General features: G+C 38.7%; 1 pseudogene; it reads right to left on the minus strand.

Moving 5' to 3' along the window:
- The window catches only part of LOC134217790 (uncharacterized), an 86,489-nt pseudogene extending 80,655 nt beyond the window's left edge, over positions 1-5,834 (minus strand).
- Positions 5,835-22,507: the final 16,673 nt, after the last annotated feature.

Genomic DNA, 22,507 nt, shown 5'->3' on the forward strand with positions numbered 1-22,507 from the left:
GAGAAGGGAAGTAGTTCAAAATTTAAAATTTTTACATTACTGCATTATAGGAGCGAATTATGGATTTTACCATAACGTGTCCTAACGTGTTGGATGAGTAGTGTGAATAACTCTTTGCCACAATACCTTTTTATATTATGAAAGAAATCTTAATGAAATATCAAATAAATGAATCTCCATTTCGTTGATGTCACAATATGACATAATTATGAAATAGTAATTTCAAATGAGTTGTTGATTAATGTTCCAAAATTGCAACTATCTGAGAAGCCCTCCAAATGTACACATTTTGGACACTCCAAATTGAAACGAATTTTCGTGTTTCATTGTCCGAACGATCCAATGCGTAGTCTTATCTTTCCATTGTAATGCATCAATAAGAAGATCGTTGCGTTTTTAATTCACAACTCCGACATGAGCTTATTGTATATATAGTATTGAAGGATCGACTGTTTATTAAATCGTCTAAGATGAGTTAAGTAACTCCATTTAATTCCACCAATTATTCCGATAACTTTGCAGATACGTATTTCGACCACAACTGTGTGGTCGAAATATGTATCTGCAAAGATATCGAAATAATTGGTGGAATTAAATGGAGTTACTTAACTCATCTTAGACGATTGAATACATTCCACTAAAAAGAGCTTTAAATATATTTTCTGATACTGTTTATTGTTATGTCACCTTAACCTGGCTCTTTGAAGATTGGAACAAGATTTTTATTTGCCCAACGTTTCGACACGGGGTTGGTGTCTTCTTCAGGGGAAAATAATATGCTTGCTCCTTCCCTAGTAACATTTTGGTTATATGATGATTTTATAACACTCTTGAAGAGTAAATTATGGTCTTCAAGAGCGTTATAAAACTTAAAATGTTACTTGGGCCTGTCTAATGTTTGGTCTAACGATAACTGTCTGGTATGGATATTTGTGGTACATTACTTCGGAAACACTTAATTTGAACATTAATAACACTGGCAAACAACGTAATTTTTCTTTTCCGGACCACCTCATATTATTGTGTATACATTCTCAGATTTTTAACGAACACGTTAACGGAGCACGATTTGAAGAGTAACACGTTGTAACGATTACCATTTTAAACAGAGTGATCAATAGAGTGATTCAAAATTTTGACTTCGCTTCGCAAAAACTACTGCCTTTCAGCTTCAGAAGTATTCTGTGTACTCAATGTATTGATTATATTTAAAGAGTTCATGTGCCACCTCACGGAGCGGTCTTTCACATTAGGGTCAGTTTTCACTGTAACTTCCATACAAACTATAAATGACGTGTGCATAGTTTAATTACATCCAAATTTTTTAAAAATTTAGGAGGATTATTAAAATGGGAGATGCAATCGTTTAAGCATCGGGGGGCAAAAAAGTCAAAATTTGAATCACTCTAGTGATCACATTAAAATATCATTTGAATATCTGTTTCATTGACCAGAAACTAGTCAAACAAATGCAGAACAAATTTATTTTTGTAAGCCAGCAACGGAATAAGCAGCAGCTTAGAAATCAAGAAAATGTAGTCTTGTGAGTGCAACTCAATTGGTTACCCTACAACAACAATACAGTCAAACCTCCGTGAGTCGATATTGAAGGGACCATCGACTCATGGAAATATCGAGATGTGGAATAGAAAATCTTTGGATATCTGTTTGAAGGGACCATCACAGAAACCCAGAAAATATTTTTTAATATGGCAATTTGGCTTCCATGGCTTCCACGGATTAGACGCATTTTATCAAATTAATTGGAACTTATTCTCTAGCATATCTGATACTGATTTAGCTGTTTATTTTCTTCTATATGATGTTACTTGATTTGGTAAATGAGTTCGTTCCGATTCACATGGATGCCAAAGAAAAATTCTTGGTTTAGCCAAGAAATTGCACATGCAATAATAGAGCGTAACATCGCTCATCAACTTTGGAAAACAAATAGATCTGCTTTAAATCGTATAGTCAGTTTAAGAGTTTTTGTATCAGAATTACCACGTTGATAAACATCGTAAAAAGAAGCCATGTGTCTGGTAATCTAACATCTTCTAAAACTCAAAAAAAGATCTATGGAAAATAAAAAAATATGAATGTTAATACATCTGTTATTCGTAATGAAAAATATGACTACAGCAATGACGATATCAATGAATACTTTTGTTCCACTTTTACTAATGATACAAATCTGTTTCGAATCGCACCTTCAAATGAAAATGGTTTCAGGTTTACAGAAATTTCAGAAAATGTTGTAATTATTGCCATCAATTAGATTATATCTAATGCAGTAAGACCAGATAACATTCCATAATAATTTTAATAATTTATTAACTCCTTATGTTTGCCAGATTATATGTTACATTTTCAACTTGATCATACGCACCTCCAAACTTCCATATTCATGGAAGTGTTCTAAGATAATCCCAATTAAAAAGAAACCTGGAATATATATTTTAGAAAATCTTCGACCCATCAGTATTTGTATGTGCGCTATCCAAGGTTTTTTAATGTATTCTTAAAGATCAAATACGTAACCATATCGATAATTTTGACCTTCTGTACAGTTTTCACTCGGGTTTCCGTCACGGTCATAGTACAACCACTGCTTTCCTTAAAGTGCATCATGACATTCACTCCGTAAAATATTGAAAGAAAAGGTGTAGCTTTCCTTTTATTAATCTATTTTGCAAAAGCATTTGACAAGGTCTCTCACACAAGGGTTTATACTTGGACCACTGCTATTTTCTTGCTTCATTCACGATTTACCTGATGTTCTGAAACATTGTAAAATTTATATGTTTGCCGACGACGTGCAATTATATTTTGCTCTTAAGGGAATGCCTATATCATTGATGTCCCAAAAGATTAATGCTGATTTGTTGAACATTTCTAATTGGGCTTTCATTTTTTTAATCGATTTTTATCTAAAACTAAAGTTATGCTTATCTCAAGAAATGATCAGCATTACGCTTTACTAAAAATTTATTTAGACAACGTCCAACAAGAGTACATTAAGAAAGTGACCAACCTTGGTTACGTTGTTCAAAATAACCTTGAATGAGACTGCCATATCAAGAGTTTGTGCAGCGAAATTTAGAGAGGATTAAGGCTCTTGAGGCTTTCGACATATATGCTACCCAGTGTTGTTAAATTACAACTGTTCAAATCCCTGTTACTTCCACACTTTTTATACAGGGACGTTTTTCTTTTAAATGCTTCAGTTCTAGCTATCAATAATTTTAAAACTGCTTTAAATTTTTCAATACGATATGTTTATAACTTATCAAGATACACTCATGTTTCCCATCTCCCAATTATTTATATGTAAAACTTAATCCTTCTCAAAGCATCCGCACTAGAAACTTCCCGAGCAAAGCTGTAGAGCAAAACTATAACTCGATGACGATATCGATAATAAACGATAACGTAAACTTTAGATATTTTAACAACATTCTGCATCATATTTCTAACAAATTTTGTAATAGAAATTTAGTATAACATAACAACATATGTTGATATAATTTTGATATGACCTTCTTGTCGGGATAGCGCCTCCTTCCGGATGAATTCCAAACTAATCAATTTCTCAACATATTGTTTTCCAATGCTCGATCAACTTTGAAAAAGAAGGTAACTTTTTAATTCCCACAGATCCCAAGATATCGAACCAAACTAATAGCTCATATACATGCCGCCTTGTGGCTAAATTCTAAACTTAACAGCTTCTCAACATATTGGTTTCCAATCCTCGAGCAACTTTGTAGAGAACGGAAAATAACCTCTCATAATAATCTCATAGATCCCGAGATAACGAACCAAACTGGTAGGTTCATTATGCACCAGTGCCGCAAAGTGGAAGAATTCCAAATCATTATTTTTCTTGACTCATAGGGCCGCATGGGATCATAGATGGATTTAGAATTTGTTTCACAACGGATTTTTAGAAATGTTGTAGGAAACACCGCGTCGTTATTTCAGAAAATTGACTATTTTCATCGGCCTTCCGTTGGTTCCGGATCTTCCGGAGGACCAGCAAAAGATTCATTGGACTTAAAAAGATATCCTCAATGACAGTATCTTTCCCCTTTATAATTATCCTAAAAAAATTACGTTGATATAATTTTAATTGGCTTCGATATAACGGATTTTCGGATTGTTGTACTTTATACAACACGCGAGTTCTCGTGTTATGAAAGTTGAAGCGAGTTGCGGAAGGTTAAGCGCAAAAGAAGGACATCCGATTTTTATTGAAGAAAGAGGACTATAGGATATAGATATACTAGGATATGGTCGATATACTGGATATACTAGATATGGATATGGATGAACTATGGCCACCCTACTCCGAGGTGACGAAGGGTCAAATCGGAGTGAGAATAGATCAATGTTTCAAATACTTAGAATACTTTTAGGATAGAATGAATGCATCTTAATGCAAGAAAACTAAATTATTAGATATCTTTTTGAACGATTTTGTTTTCCGACCTTCAAACTGTCAGTAAGACCAATTTTCACCCCAGGTTTATCAAGCGAAAAATAGCTATAACAAAAAAATGGTATCATCCATATTCTACATGATGCTACATGAAAGTGACCCATCATTATGGTAACAATTGCATATTTTCACAATATTGTGAATAACTTTTTCGATTTAAATACAGAACTAATTTTCTTCATTCGGTAAGTAGATAATTCTCTATTATAGTGTCCACAAACAAAACTAACCCCAGAAGCAGAACCGTCCGAAATATTTGCAACGCCTTCTCGAAGAAGCACAAAAACCCGGGAAAATGCGAATATTACTTTTAAGAAGTTTTAATTTTTCAAATATTCAGCAATACATAAGTAAGATCTCTTTCAAAACACTTCGGTACCAAGAACGAATCAAAACATGTCCATCGCTTTTCGCTGGTTTCTTATTGAGTAAAAAAATAATTGACCTTTATTGGATCAACAATATAATAACCAATCGAATGCATTCTGATCATGTGGAGATGGTCAATATTAGCCATATTTTGAATGATGTGTGATGTGTGTGATAGATATCGTAATTGTGCTGCAAAATCCATTTCTGTATCCGGTAGCTGTCCCCCAGGTCCAGATAGGAGAATTTTCATTTCTTTGCACCTGTTCCACCAATTGGTGGAATCAAATGGACGTTACTTAACTCGTCTTAGACGGTTGAATACATTCCACTAAAAAGAGCTTAAAATATTTTTTCTGGAAAGGTCTTCAAATTAGCAAATACAGTTTGTATGATTCATTAATGATCATATTTTGTATATATGGTATACAAGCAAAACCTAATCCGGAATATTAGAGAGTTTTTCGATAAATGGCTTATGTATCCAGCACGGGGGATACATCCCCCTACATTTTTGATCTCATTAGACGACCTTCCACTTCATCACATTCAAATCGTAAGCTTCATAATACATTACCAGCCAAATATAATTATGTTCTTAGTTCACGTCCGTTTTTGTTCGATTATTCCAGCTGAACATCATTAGTCTTTGACTAATGGTTACACAATAGATAAAATATTGTACAGTCCACCAGAAACCAAAATCCACACATTTCCCATCAATGCTAATGTATGATAGCTACCTTACATAGCCGCGAGTGATGTTGAGAGCCTTAAGATTACACTTCCAACACGCGAAGGTACTCCGCCGTTTTTCACCGACGGGCGAGGAAAAGTTTCAAAAAGTCACTTCCTTCACAGCACTTAAATGCATCCGTAACACATCACACACCGGAGGGGGAAATACCCTATTAAAAACCGATTACGTTGTTCTATCAGCCAGCGGAAACTGCGGAACCACTTGTTGAAGCGCGATTGAGCGAATTTTTCCGCCAGCAGCACGCTTTTATACACTCTGCTGCTGTTCTAAGCCCGCGTGCCATCCGCTTTTCCCGAGTGTGGTTTCCTCGCAAGGAGGAGGAATGAATCCCACACTGAAACGCTTGTTGCGCGCTGCTGTTCACTTACCAATCAACCACCCAGTCGGTAGGAAAGCGGAAAATTCATCCGAACCATCGGCGGCACCACACGAAAAACCTCGTGTTGGATGCCGAAGCTTTTGCGCCGCACCGAACGGGACTTTCATTCATAAATTGGAATCGAGACCACCTGTTCGGACGCCACCCCCTAGCGATGTAGTAAATTGAGGCGGGCATGTGGGACGTGTTTGTGGTATTTACATATTCGAGAACGTGAGGTGGCTAGAATGAGACAAAGCCGGGTGATTAGATACTTGGTGGACTTTGGCTATCAACAGTGCAATGAATTGATAAGTTTTGTGATTAAGTATTTTGGCACATAGGGTTAACGTTGTAGTAATGGGGATAAACAGAGCACGGGGTATGTTCTTCCCTTATTGAATAAAAAGACTCACAAATCGACTCAAAGATCAACTGATAAATAGCAAAATAATTTTAAAGCTTCTTGGTAGAATGTTTTCGACTAGTTAGTACTATTCCATTTAATGCCGCTACTTAAGCGTAAAATAATAAATCCTTTTTTCACCCTTGACATAATGCTCATCTTCTGTATGTGGACTTATCACGACTCTCGAGTCAAATTCGAGACCTTGAATAAGTTTTCGAAAAGTAAAAATCAAGTGGTGGTGTTGAATGGGGTAGTAATTCAAACCGTCTAGCGTGGAATATCAATGAACTACAAAGGAAGAAATGAGTTCAATGAAATGGTTTCATGATTTCAGGAATTCAGTACATTTTATTTCATGGTACGAAAATACTCCAAGAACTTTTCATTTCGTGATTTCATAAATTTAGTTAATGATATAATTTGTTTATCTAACGCATTTAATGCGCTACGATATGATTACAGTCGGCTCTCTAAATCCCGATGTTCTATAGCCCTCTCCATCAGTGTTGGTGCTGTGTTTACAAAATTTTCCTTTGTTTGCTGTGGATGACACTGCGTGGAAACACTAAGAAAAATATCGCAAATTTGAACTAGACATCAGGTGAAAATGATAATTTTTATTTTGATTCAGTATACAGCAAAAAAATTCACTCTGTGATAGTGTTGGTAAAATCTGCTTGGAGACCTCAGTATCTCGATATCTCTTTTTACACGGAAGCTTGAGAATACCCATTAATGGGTATTCTCGTACCCATTTTAAACAAAAGCGGCATAACTCATTTAATGGGTAAATCGTGTTTACCCATTAATGAGTAAGTTCACCAAACTCACTCTTGATAGGAAATGGGTAAAAAATCCACATTTAATATAAACAAAATATTGCGGTTAGGGCATAGAAATCAAAAATAGATTATTTAAAACAGGATGGACAAATATGTTTATTTCCACCATATTTCAATCTATATACATCTTACATCTATATACATAAAAATGAATTTCTGTCTGTCTGAACCTTATAGACTCCAAAACTACTAAATCGATCGTGAAAATTTGTATGCAGAAGTTTTTGGGGCCGGGGAAGGTTCTTAAGATGGTTCGAGACCCCTCCCCGTTTTGGAAAGGGGGGCTACCATACAAATAAAACTGAAATTTCTGCATAACTCGAAAACTAATCAGAGGATAAATCAATTTTAGGCGAAACGAAGTTCGTCGGGTCTGCTAGTACATAATAAATACAATTTTCAAATATAAGGATACTTGTTTCCAAATCAAGCACTAGCCACTGATGAAATCGGCTGGTTTCATTTCAAATATTGGTTGGGCACTGGTATCGCACCGATTTATTCAAGTAGCATCAGCAGGCACTGTTCTGGCATTGTTGGAACGTTCAAGCGTCTACTGGAAGCAGCGACTCAAACGATTAGTTCTGATTCAACTTTTACAGTTGGTCAACGGATTCACTGTAGAAATAAAATCAGAAAGAACCTTGATTATTTCCACGTACTGCACGAATGATGGATAATTTAGACTAACAAACATCTGGAACTAAAATAATATTTTGTTTTCCTTACCTCGTATCTCATGTGAATTTGGCACAGCGCTAGAATTCTCCAGTGAAATTGTGATTCAATTTTGTACAAACATCTTTTCTTAATCGAAATATAGAAAAGAAAAATGGCAATTTGGCTATCCAAACATTTATCCACTATTAAGCTTGATGTACAATCTTATGAATGGGGATAAAATACCCTTTTTCTGTTTTGGAAAATATACCCATATTTGACACATCGGAACAAAATAAAAAAAATGGGTGAATTAACTCCATTACATGGGCATTCACAAACTTCCGTGTGTATATTCTAAAATTTTTAGGCTATTAGACTATCTTTGGACAATAACAAACACATCAACAACAGTAAATAACATAAGTTTTGTTGTCGTTTTCGAAGCAACGAGATTTTTTGGATCTACATATTGAGTACTTTGCACTTTATTAGACTCCTAGCATAGCATAGCATAGCATAGCATATGTGATTGTACAAATCGTGGGTGGCTATACAATGCTCAATTCAAGCTCCATCCGGAATAAGGGCGAATGTCGCAAGAGAAGACTCTCCCCGTCGACCCCCCCCCCTCCCTTAAACAAAAGTGACAAGCAGCAGATCTCTCTGTGGTTTATCACTTCAGAACGAAAGAAAACAATGCGAACGAAGCATTCTGAGGTGATAAACTGCTAAGAAACTCCCTGCCTGTCACTTTCATTCAAATGAGGGGAAGTCGACGAAGAGAACCCTCTCCCGCGACACCTGCCCCCCCACCAGACAGAGCTTGAATTGAGCAATCTACTGTATATTGTCGCAAATTGGTACTTGGGATTAGTACCTTTTCCTATACAGTAGCAGTTGTATACCTGGCCACGTCCTTACAATCACGGAAGGAAGGAAGGAATGTTAGTTCAACATCTACTAGTGAAGATGCAGGAACCCATACTACCTTCATAGATGTCTCGGTAAGGAAAATTTGTGTTAGTGGGAAAGGTGAATAATAGGGAGCTCTGTTCGACAACATAGCGCGTTGGTCAAAAACAGTATATGCTGTAAAAATAATAAAATATATTCATCAATTTACTTACGAACCGTCATAAGGGAAAAACAAAACAAAACACAAAATTTCGGCAAATCGCGCGATCGTTCTGCCGTCCGAAACAAGTGCCAACACGCACTCGTACTTTGCACTTTATTAGATTCCTGAGCTGAAATTATTTATTTATTTATCTCTCAGCTCGATATGAAACGCTGCTACGATGTTTCTAGGGTTGTTTTGATTATTTTTTTCGATGACTCGTTTGTCAAATTTCTAGACGAGCTCGGTGGTTTAGTGGCTACCGCTTCTGCCTTTTAAGCAGGACGTCGTGGGTTCAATCCCAGGCTCGTCCCTTTCATACTTTGTATTTCTATCAAAGTTCTTTCTGTGTTTCACGTTATACCAAAACGATTCCTACTGTTATAACCTTCCACACAATCCAAAAAACCTCCTGTGGCACCTATGACGTAGAGTTCTCTGCATCTTTCTTAAGTAGGTGTCCAACAAACCATCCTTTCCCTTCCTCAGCATTCGCAAGGACGTGGCCAGGACAGATCTCGACTATTGGAGACTGCATTGCTTCCATCTAAGAGTTAGTGATTAGTCCCAAATCAATATCTGTGGTAACGGATGAAAGTGATGCTTCTCTCATACAATAGTCTTGGTTTGTACCACCTACGAATTTGTGCGAAATGCTAAATGCTAATGCTTATGCTAATGCTAATGACTCGTTTGTCAAATTGCTACATTCCCCAAAGTGCTAAGAAAATATTAAAGGTAGTCGAGGGTGGAGGTTTAGTGGAAGTTAGTCATGAAACATAGTGATTGAATAAAACGTTTTACAAACCAAACTTATTCGACAGCTTACACAGTGACTTACACATTCATCCGACCATATGTGAAAATGGAGCTAGTGAAAAGAACAGTTTAACTGGGGCTGACATAAGTTAAAGGTTCGAAATAAAATTCATTTAAAAAATCATCACTCAGAAAATGAGAAAAGTTTAGTTATAGTAAAAAGAAGAAACTAAACAGACTAAACAAACTAAATGACTTTCGGTCACCACACTCCTAAAAATAGTGCAAATACTATACCCAATACAGTTGTACGACTTAACATTGAAACACGTTGAAAACCAACATGAAACTTGCTCACCAGATTAACATCTGCATCCACAAAGTTCAAAGCCAGCAGGAACAGTACTTTGACTTTGTTGCGTATCATTTTTTACATGAAGAGTTTACACGCATATAAGGACATTTTACAATCGTTATTACTTTCCACGGTATCCAATAAACACACAAGAAAATCACTATCCTGCTGGGTGGCGTAGCCCGAAACACCACCCGCCGAATTTCACAAAATGCAGAAAAATTGGCAAACCGACGCGAAAACAACAACACGTGCGTTCATTATAGCATTAATATAATGAATATTATAAAAATAATGACTTCTTATGTTTCTTCTTTTCATCTTCAATGACAAAATAATTCAAAAACCAACAATATTATGACATTATTATTATAGAGATTATAGATATAATGAAAACGGTGAATACATTAACAAATAACAAATATAATAAGTATAATGGATATAATTATTATAATGTTCTGTATATCGATGGATTAATGCGAAGGAACAATATCAAATAGTCGAAATATTGAGCTGAAAGAAGAAATTGGAGGGACTTATTGGAAGTGTAATGAATATCATAAGTCTAGTGTATATGGAATGTGTAGTTATAATAATGTATTAAATAAATTCTGGGCTTGGATCACAGAATTTGATTCTCGGTATGACTCAGGATGTTTTCAGACTAAATATTCTTGGCAATCGTATATGATGCAACAGTGGAGGTGATATACGTCCTATACAATATGTACGCTAAAGTGGAGGCGATATACGTACATATTGTATAGGGAAGTACCTATATGGCCTCCACTTTAGCATCTTATGTGACATCATATACGATCTTGTGTTGATTGGGAGCCAATCAGAAAAGATATGCAAGGGTCTCTGTTTATCAGACAACAACATTAGAAGCTAATCTATTCATACACGCATTTGTAGAATGTCAACTTCTCAATTCTGATCAACAGTAATTTGACAGATTACTAGGATGAGGAAATAAGTCCAGTCGTTGACAATTTTCGCAGAAGTCTAAACATTGATAGGAAAGGCAGTAGTAGGGGAGAACAGTGCTTAAGGTCACTCCTGACAGAATCCAAGTTTCAAAGTGCTCGCGTTTTCGGGGGCACACCACTCGATACGGAAGCAACGCACAACTGTCGTTTTTATTTTTTCACGCCTGCTGCGACGCAGCAAAGCTGAATCAACAAAAATGACAGTTGTTCGCCGCCTCCGTATCGAGTGGTGTGCCCCCGAAAACGCGAGCACTTTAAAACTTGGATTCTGTCAGGAGTGACCTTAATGCGCTCCTGGGGCAAAATGGCCTCACACACAAAATCACTCATATAATTTGTTGTAGGACATTTATGAACGAATATTACCATTACAATTAATAATTAGTTATCAATTATTGAGCTCCATTGGAAAAGTGGGGAAAATCCCTTCATATTCACTCAAATTTAACGATTTGCGATTTTTCCACCTCATCCGTAAGATTGCTGTACAATACATTAAGAAAAAACAAACTACCATGCGTTCACCATTATTATATATGCAATTGAGTCATTTTACACCACCATTTGGGCATTTTGCCCCCAGACCTGTTTTTAAAACATTTTAAATACGTTAGAAAGTCATGAAAACCTTATTGCTTTGAATAAAAGATCATTGTGAAATGTATCTGGTTTTGTAAATTTTTCATCTACACGTTGAAATGATTCGGAATTCTTGTTTATATTGGTAAAAACATCGAAAAAGCTTAAGGGGTGCATTTTGAACTGTTCTCCCCTGCCCATTTCAATTTTCCTTCGATTCCTCGATCTCTCCCTCTCCCTCGATGGTTCCTTTAATATCAAGATGTGGAGAGGCGACGGTATTGGAAAATAAAATAAGTCTCAACATAAGGATCGAACTTGATGAGTTTACTGAGTGAGAACCCAAGTTGCAGTCCTTGCTTCTTTGAAACGAGACAATCGAAATGTAACTTGTTATGCATTGTATCGACTGATGAGCATTGTAGAGGATTAAAATAAAAACTCTTCCAAAAAATTATAAATTTTCCATAAAAAAATAGGTAAATGCCAATCAAGAAATCATTTCCAGACTCTTGTATAAATATTTTTACAAGTTCATCACGTGAAAAATCAAAATGTAGCAATATTAACAATAAACAACTACAAAATTTTTACAAATTTTTTTTTTTCCAATAAAAAATAAAAAAATTAGCAGCAGGAGCATGAGCATGAGCATGATTGACCGCTCACGGTTGCTCCTCCGTTATTGAAAGGTCAGCTGTAATTACACAGAGAACCAATAGATAATGCTTGGGACTAACATTATCTTCAATGTGTAAGAACTGGTGACCAAAAATTAAGCAATACCAGCGCCGGCCGTGTCCGAATGCAGGTCACTTAAGGAATGGGTAGGAAAATGTTGACGTGATACTCGCTTTGATGGAAGCCGACGAGTCATATGCACTTCCACGAGAAATCACAGGGATGTTGGATGTATGGGGTAGGTAGTGTAGCAGGGTTCGTTTTGGTAAACAGAATGCGGGGTGTAGCATGTAATTTGATCAACGTTTAACAAGAACACAAGCGAACGCGCACTAATTAATTGAACTATCGACCGCACAAAACAGAACCAAATATTTTGATGATCGCGCGATCGTTCTGCGTGATCAACTAAACACGTTAGGAGGCGTCCTGATTTTTATTTGCTAAATAATTAACTCAACCGCACAAGGCAGAACAAAGTATTCCGATGATCGCGCGATCGTTCTGCGTGGTCAACAGAACACGATAGGACGCGCACTCACTTTAATCAGTTTCCCGATTATCAGACCGCATCGTGCTTTCGTGCTGTGCGGTGCTTTCTCTCTTTGCGGAAGGAAGTTTTGAATACTACCCGAAGCTATTTTAATTTCAACGGTGCTTCTTAGCGCTATTTGTACCCACTGATCCCGTTACGATCTTTGCAAGGACCCGTGCCTTCGTTTTACGTTGGACCCGTTTGCGGAAGTAAAATTCCGGCAAGCGGTGGTAATCCTGCAGGGACACCGTTCTGGGAAAAACCTCTTAGAAGGTCACGTCTCCACGCTCAGCAATGAGCATTAATAAAAACAAGAGGAAGGGGGAGTCTCTGAATTCTCCACTTCCTTCAAAGAAACAAGGTTTCAAGACCGTCCTGCCCAAGCGCGGAAAAAATAAAAGGAAGCTGGAGACTTCAGATATTCCTTCTAACTCTAACGTTGACATTATTTCATCTCCTATCGAACTGAGCAATCAGTTCGATTTGATTAACGACGAATTTGAGAAAATCGAATCTATCTCTAGCCCAGGTGATTCGATTCATGCGAAGAAACAACGGATTCCGCCAATTGTGGTATCTGTTGCCGAGTTTTCTGGCTTTCGGAATGAAATTTTGAGTAACCTTCAGGGGATCAAGGTTTCATTTCAGATTGCTAGGAAGGGTGACTGCCGCGTTTTGCCGGGATCCTTTGACGATCGCAAACGTCTTCTTCAGTATTTAACTGAGAAGCGCCATAAATTCTTCACATACGACGACAAAGCTGAGCGATTGTTCAAAGTCGTTTTGAAAGGTCTCCCTAGTGACGACAAATCACTGGATGAGATTAAAATTGAAATTTCTGAATTACTTGGATTTTCACCAGTCCAAGTAATTAAGATGAAAAAGAAATCTCGCTCTGGTACTTCCCAGAGGGGCATTTCTCAAGAATATTATTTAGTTCACTTTAATAAAAATGAACTAAATAATATGAAAAGTTTGGAAAAGGCCTGTATTATGTCCCATGTCCATGTTACATGGGAACATTTCCGCAGGCCTGGGGGAAATTTCCAAAACCCCACCCAGTGCCGTAAGTGCCAAAAGTGGGGTCATGGAACCAAACATTGTCACATGGATGCTAAATGCATGATTTGTGGTGGAACCTCTCACGCCAAGGACGCCTGTCCTGTGAGAGAAGATTCCAATAAATTTAAATGTGCAAATTGTGGGGGCAATCATAAATCCAATTTCTGGGAATGCCCTTCACGCAAAAAAGTTTTGAATTCCCGTGCAAAATTGCTGCGAAATGGTGAGTTGACATCCGGGAAGGGCGCCTAACATAGCTCTGGTCCTCACAAGTTCCAATACTCACGCTTCCACGGGTCTTCCGATGACAATTGACCGCCAGCTAAGGGTTGCGTACTTAGCTGGTAGTGCAGCCTGGGCACTGTTGTCCTTCTGACATCAGCTAGAGTGAGAGGGTGCGTACTGTGGGGTCTGCCTAGGATGTGGTGGGGTTCGACAGTGGGCTCTGTTGAACTTCTATAAAATGCTGCATGTGTCCCCAAGTAGGCCCTATCAAAGCGACCGTGTGCCGCTCAAAGCGCACTAGCCTAGTCCTGGTGTTGGGTGGGACTTTAAACAAATTTGACCCGACTGATCGAGCGTCTGTCCACCAAGGAGGTGCGGCTCCAACAGCGTCTGTTCTGGCATCCAGCGGCTGAGTATGAAATGCTATTCCCGGAAGCTATACCTAAGATGGCAGCCCCATCCCGGTGGATAGGGAACCTTGGGCCAACAACCTACTGTTCCCGAAACATCAATTTGTTCGAGAATCCGATAATGAAAGAATACGGACTGATTTTACGGCGACGACTCTTAGCGCGAAACAACGGACACGAATAGGAACATGGAACGTTTTAACCCTAGCCCAGCAGGGTAAATTGGCACAACTTGCCAATGAGGCACGCCGCATGAAGCTTGAGATCCTGGGACTGAGTGAAGTCCGTTGGCCAAACTTTGGAGAACACAGAACGCCGTCGGGACAAGTTCTGCTATACTCTGGTTTACGAGGTGAACACGCTCCCCGGCATAGCGGAGTTGGCTTCCTACTAAGCGCTCAGGCACACTCTGCGCTTATGAAGTGGGAACCTATAAGTGAAAGGATAATCGTTGCCAGATTTAGAACACGGGTCCGAAACCTTACGATAATCCAATGTTATGCGCCAACCGATGCTGCCGATCTGCAAGACAAAGAGAACTTCTACAGTCAACTCAATGCCGTCGTAGATAGAATTCCGAAGGGTGATATCAAGATCTGTTTGGGCGACTTCAATGCGAAGATCGGATCCGACAACTCGAACCATGAGCGCATTATGGGACGCCATGGTCTCGGAGAAATGAGCGAAAACGGAGAGCTGTTCGCAGAATTTTGTGGTAATAACGACATGGTGATCGGGGGATCGCTCTTCCCTCATCGACCGGTTCACAAGGTCACGGGGTCTCCCGTGACGGCTTTACAGAAAATCAAATCGACCACATCTGCATCAGCCGAAAATGGAAACGGAGCCTTCTTGATGTACGGAATAAACGTAGTGCCGATATCGCGTCTGATCATCACCTCCTCATCGGCGAAATACGCCTGCGCATTGCGCGGATTCGTCGGCAGGAGGAAAGAGTTGGACGACGATTCAACACACGCCGACTGGAAGATGCCACGGTGAAACGGTCCTTCGTTGAAGAACTGGAGACGCGTGCTGCAGATATTCCGGAAGGTGGCAGCGTGGACCGCCATCAAGAATGCCTTCATCGCCACCAGCGAGAACAATCTGGGCGAACTACGCACCCAGAGAAAACAATGGATCACCGATGAGACCTGGAGGAAGATAGAGAAGCGAAGAGAAGCCAAAGCCGCGATAGAGCGATCGAAAACCAGAGGAGCCAAAGTCTTAGCCCCTCAACGATGCACGGCTCTTGAGAAGGAAGTAAAACGCTCATGTCGACGGGACAAGCGAGCGTGGGCAGACTCTCTGGCCGACGAAGGAGAGAGAGCCGCCGCAACCGGGGACATTCGCCTCCTCTACGATATCTCACGACGCTTAAGCGGGGCGAAGATGAATGCAACGATGCCTGTGAAAGACGCGAATGATCAGTTATTGACCGACCCAACTGACCAGCTGACCAACCAGGCCATCACCACCTCGGCATGATCTGCCTAGGATCCGACGTATAACACGTGTCAATACCGAAGCTCCATCACTGCTAGAGATTCAAACAGCCATCCAAAGCATGAAATCGAATAAAGCCCCAGGGGTCGACCGCATATCAGCCGAGATGCTCAAAGCTGACCCCATGACATCCGCTCAACTACTGCATCGTTTATTTCGTAATATCTGGGACACCGCAACTTTCCCGGTCGACTGGATGCAAGGTATCTTAGTGAAGGTGCCCAAAAAGGGTGACCTGACTGTATGCGATAACTGGCGAGGCATTATGTTGCTGTGTACCGTTCTCAAAGTTCTGTGCAAAATTATCCTAGCCCGGATTCAGGAGAAGATCGATGCGACTCTCCGGCGGCAGCAAGCCGGATTCCGTGCCGGAAGATCCTGTGTAGACCATATTGTCACGCTCCGTATCATTCTGGAACAGGTCAACGAATTCCAAGAGTCCCTTTACTTGTTATTCATTGACTACGAAAAAGCTTTCGACCGTCTCAATCACGAGAATATGTGGGGCGCCCTGAGACGCAAGGGGGTTCCTGAGAAAATCATCGGCCTCATCGAAGCACAGTACGAGGCCTTTTCGTGTAGAGTGCTGCACAATGGGGTCCTGTCCGACCCTATCCGGGTCGTAGCTGGTGTGAGGCAAGGATGTATTCTATCACCCTTACTGTTCCTCATCGTAATCGATGAGATTCTGGTAGATGCGATTGACCGTGAACCAAACCGCGGGCTGTTATGGCAGCCTATAACCATGGAGCACCTAAACGACTTCGAATTGGCGGATGACGTTGCACTCCTCGCGCAACGGCGCTCTGATATGCAGAGTAAGCTCAACGACCTTGCCGATCGCTCCTCCTCGGCAGGTTTAGTCATCAACGTCAACAAAACCAAATCGTTGGATGTAAACACGGTGACTCCTTCCAGTTTCACAGTAGCCGGGCAACCAGTGGAGAATGTTGAAAGCTTCCAATATCTTGGTAGCCAAATGGCGTCAGACGGCGGTACCAAGATCGACATAGGCGCACGGATAAAGAAAGCAAGGGCTGTTTTCGAGTTTAAGAAATATCTGGAAAAACAGGCAGATAAGTGAACGCACCAAAATACGAATTTTCAACTCTAACGTGAAATCTGTGCTGTTATACGCTAGCGAAACATGGTGTGTATCAGTGGAGAACACTCAACGGCTGCAGGTGTTCATTAACAGATGCCTGCGGTATATAATTCGGGCCTGGTGGCCTCACAACTGGATCTCAAACAACGAGCTCCATCGTCGTTGTCACCAGAGGCCGATAACAACAGAAATTCGGGATCGGAAGTGGGGCTGGGTCGGCCACACTCTACGTAGGGGCGGAAACGAAATCTGTAAGCAAGCATTAGACTGGAACCCAGCGGGACATCGCAGCAGAGGCAGACCCAGAGGCTCATGGCGGCGAAGCCTCAATAAAGAAATAAAAGAAGTCGACCGAAATCTAACCTGGCAACAGGTTAAAGCGATAGCCGGGCATCGCTCAGGATGGAGATCTTTCAAGTCGGCACCACCGGAGGTGTACAGGATCCATAAGTAAGTAAGTAAGTGCAAAATTGATGACGGGAAATTCCAATCGGATCCCAGATTCTACGGGTAGAAATTTTTCAAACGCTCAAATTTCGAAACCAGTTACCGGTCGAGCAATTCATACCCACCACAATTCCCAAACAAATTTTGCCGCTCGTCAACGGGTAGCAAGCACTTCATTAAATTACAATTTTCGAATGTACCTACGTATGCAAACATCGCTGCTGGTAGACAAAATTTCTCTTCTCAAAATGAGGTTTATACCCATGTCCCAACGGAAAATAACGGTCATGTTGCCGATTCAGGTAGCATGACTGCTTCCGATTTTGATTTTTTAACTAAACAATTGCATCACATGATTGATGCAATGTTCAAAGCAAATACCATTCCTGAAGCTGTTCAGGTTGGTATAAAGTACACACAAAAAATTGTTATCGGACTCCGTTTCAATGGATCCAAATAATTGTGTGAAAGTTCTAAATTGGAATGCCCGCTCTCTAAAGGGTAAGGAAGATGAATTATTCAACTTCCTTTCAGTTCATAATGCATATTGCCATTATAACTGAAACGTATTTAAAACCAGGACTCTCCATTAAAAGAGATCCAAACTATTTTATCTACAGAAATGATCGCCTTGACAGCGCCTGTGGTGGGGTCGCCATTGTCATTAATAGACGTATCAAACATAAATTATTTTCTTCGTTTGAAACCAAAGTTTTTGAAACCTTGGGAGTTTCTGTTGAAACAAATTTTGGACAATTTTATTTGAAGATTGTTCTGCGGGATATTATACTATTCAATATCCCAATGGCCCTACTTGTTTTTCATCCAGTCGAAATCCTTCTACAATTGATTTAGTTTTAACGGATTCAAGTCAGCTGTGTGGCCAATTGGTAACTCATGCTGACTTTGACTCTGATCACCTTCCTGTGACGTTTGAAATCTCACAAGAAGCCATTTATAATCCAATCAGCTCTACTTTTAATTATCATAGAGCTGATTGGGATTTATATAAAACGTATATCGATAGGAATTTTGATGTTGATATTCCTCTCGATACCAAAAGTGATATTGATAATGCTCTCGTATCTTTGACAAATTTAATTGTTGAAGCCAGAGGCATTGCAATTCCGAAATGTGAAGTTAAATTCAACTCCATTATTATTGACGACGATCTTCAGCTACTGATCCGTCTTAAAAATGTGAGGCGAAGGCAATACCAAAGAACTCGCGATCCCGCGTTGAAAGTTATTTGGCGAGAAATTAAAAAACGTTTCGCTATTCTGAGAAATACCAACTTTGAGAATAATGTCTCGAAGTTGGATCCCAGTTCGAAACCCTTTTGAAATTAACGAAAATTCTTAAAAACCTCAAAAAGCCAATTCCAGCGCTTAAAGAGGGAAATAAAATTTTATTAACAAATGGCGAAAACTTGCTCAGCAGTTCGAGAGTGCCCATAATTTTAGTCTAGGTCTCACTAGTCCAATTGAGGATCAGGTTACACGGAGCTTCGAAGACATTCTCAACCAAGATAATGTTTTTGACCCTTCGTTGGGAAACTAATTTGGATGAAGTAAGATCTATTACTAGAAAATTTAAAAATATGAAAGCCCTGGGTGATGATGGTATTTTCTACATACTTATCAAAAACTTCCTGAGAGCTCTTTATCCTTTTGGTTAATTTATTTAACAAATGTTTTCAATTGACATACTTCCCAGATAAATGGAAAAACGCCAAAGTTGTTCCAATTTTGAAGCCGGACAAAATCCAGCAGAGGCTTCTAGTTATCGCCCAATCAGTTTGCTTTCTTCAATAAGCAAACTGTTTGAAAAGATTATTTTAAATAGAACGATGGTTCATATTAATGACAATTCTATGCTGATGAGCAATTTGGTTTTCGCTTTGGCATTAAACCACTCATCAGTTATTAGGAGTTACGAACTTAATTCGGCTCAACAAATCTGCAGGATATTCGACTGGAGTTGCTCTTCTTGATATAGAGAAAGCATTTGACAGTGTTGAAGGTTCGAAGGCATGAAGGTTTGATTGTAAAATTGATGTATTTTAATTTTCCTCTGTACATTATTAAACTGATTCAAAATTATTTATCAGATCGCTCACTGCAGGTAAACTATCAGAATTCTAAATCTGATAGATTACCTGTAAGAGCTGGTGTTCTCCAAGGCAGCATACTGGGGCCCATATTGTATAACATTTTACTTCTGACTTACCTGATTTACCTCCAAGGTGTCAAAATCTTTGTTTGCAGATGACACAGGTCTCTCAGCCAAAGGGCGTAGCCTTCGTGTCATTTGTAGTAGATTGCAAAAAGTTTGGATATTTTCTCCACTTACTTGCAAAAATGGAAAATTCTCCTGAATGCTTCCAAAACTCAGCTTATAATTTTCCCACATAAGCCGAGAGCTTCTTATTTGAAACCTTCTAGCAGACATATTGTCACTATGAATGGGGTTCCAATTAATTGGTCTAGCGAAGCCAAATATTTAGGACTTCTGCTAGACCAAAAATTTGCATTTAAAAATCACATAGGAGGCCTTCAAGCCAAATGTAACAAATATATTAAGTGTCTATATCCACTTATAAATAGAAAATCAAAACTTTGCCTTAAGAACAAGTTTTTTACTTGCAAAAAATTTTTTAGACCAGCCATGTTGTATGCTGTGCCAATATGGACTAGTTGCTGCAATACCAGAAAGAAGGCACTTCAGAGGATTCAAAATAAAATTCTGAAAATGATTCTGAAGTTGCCTCCGTGGTATAGTACCAATGAACTTCATAGAATTTCTAATATTGAGACATTGCAACAAATGTCCAACAAAATAATTTCCAATTTTAGACAAAAATCGTTGCAATCTTCTATTGCAACGATTAACTCCTTGTACCCTTAGTATAAAATAGGTTAAGATTAGTTTAAGTTGAAAAAAATGTAATTCCTACATGGTTCAATTCAACCAGAGGAAAAATTCTAACTGCCAGAGGCAATTGAAATGTATTAAAAATAACTAAAAATATAACATAGCAAATAAGGATGATAGTGTTAAGAAAACACGGAACACCTAGTCTAAGAGATGAATGCATGTATTAGATAATTAGCAAATAAAATTAATAAAAAAAAAAAAAAAAAGTTTCCCGATTCTCATCTACAAACAAACTGCATAAACTGCATTAAACATTAGACACAGATGTTCTAGACATTCATTTTTTTTAAATTCCTTCCCGGATCAAGGTGGTCTAAGCTACAACTATAATGAGGAATGATCAAACAAATCGGTTCATGCTAAAATTCAACGCGAGAAAAACAAAACATATCATCACTGAAACGCGGTACACTTCGTTCGAAAAAAAGTGATATTATGACACGAATTTACAAGGAATTAAATTAATATGCTCCCACATCAATAACACTCTCAAAACGGGCAATTTAGGCTAAATTTGTGTCGTGTTTCGTTGTTATTCGGCGTGCTCACTGCCAATTCTTTGTACTCGAATATGAATTCAAGGAGCGGTAATCCTATAATACATACAAAGTTGGAAAGTAGTGGAACAGATATTGATAATGTTAAGAGGCAGATCTATAACGAGATGTTTGTTGCTTAACATAATATTAAAAAAAATGAATGAGCGGCATCCAAATACAGTTACAATAATAATGCTGTTCAATGAGCAGCTCGAAGCAGCCCGAAGCTACTCCCATCCCTAGCAGCACAATTCACATTGATTTGGTTGAAATAACTGATTTACAACATGTGTGTTGCTTGGGATGTCCATTTGTTGACGAAAAAGAACGAGCAGGACAAGAACAACCCCGAGCCACCTCGATCCACTCATTGGACAGCACCAATAAATACACCCAACCAACGTCCTTCAGACCTCCTCGAACAAGAACCCACCAAAATCCATATGAAAACCAGGCACATGCGAAATTTCCAGACTCTTGTATAAATATTGTATCCAACCTACAATCTTGCAAGACATTCCTCACATACCCAACTCCCACACAGACCCCGGCAGGCTCCAACCCAGAACCGCATGAAAATCTAACAGTCCGCTGGATGTAACATTAAAAGTAGAATATTGGATTGATCTCACCAAATTGATGAACGTCCAGCAAGTACGGAAAAACGGGTATTGAGTGGCTGTAACTGCAACTTCGGCACCACCAACACGCTGGGAACTGATCACAAAGTACGTCCGGACAAGATGCACTACCGCGAGAATAGTTAAACTACGGCACAGATGCGTGATAATCAAATTAATTAAAAAATCAGCCAAAAACCAGCTGAAAATGAAATAAAAAACGTCACCAAACACAAAACATAACCGTTCGCGATGGCTACTACGACCAAAATCAAAAAAAAAAAATTTAAAAAAAAAATATATAAAAAAATTACACGAAAAAGTCAATAAAGACCAATAAAAAAAGTGGAAATTTCCTTAAAGTAATATAAAAAAAACAATGAAACTGAGCATTTTTCCATAGATGATTTCTTCTTTAAAATCGTTTAAAATTCATGGAAAATTTTATCAATTTGATTGCTCTTTATTGACTATTTTGTGTTTTTTTATGGAAAAAAGAATATTTATTTTGTGAAAATTTTTGTAATTGTTAATTGCTAATAATAATTTATTTATGGAAATTTTGTATTTTTTTCCTTGGATCATTTTGATTTCTTTATGGAGAATTCTTCTTTTATAATTGCAATTTTTGCTTTTAAAAGTGCTTATTTATTTTTGTTTTATGGAAAATTCTTAATTGTTTATTGACATTTTGCATTATTTGTGGAAATTGTATATTTATATATTGCTCATACAC

The sequence above is a fragment of the Armigeres subalbatus genome, chromosome 2 (assembly GCF_024139115.2).
Source record: "Armigeres subalbatus isolate Guangzhou_Male chromosome 2, GZ_Asu_2, whole genome shotgun sequence".
Classification (NCBI taxonomy): Eukaryota; Metazoa; Arthropoda; class Insecta; order Diptera; family Culicidae; genus Armigeres; species Armigeres subalbatus.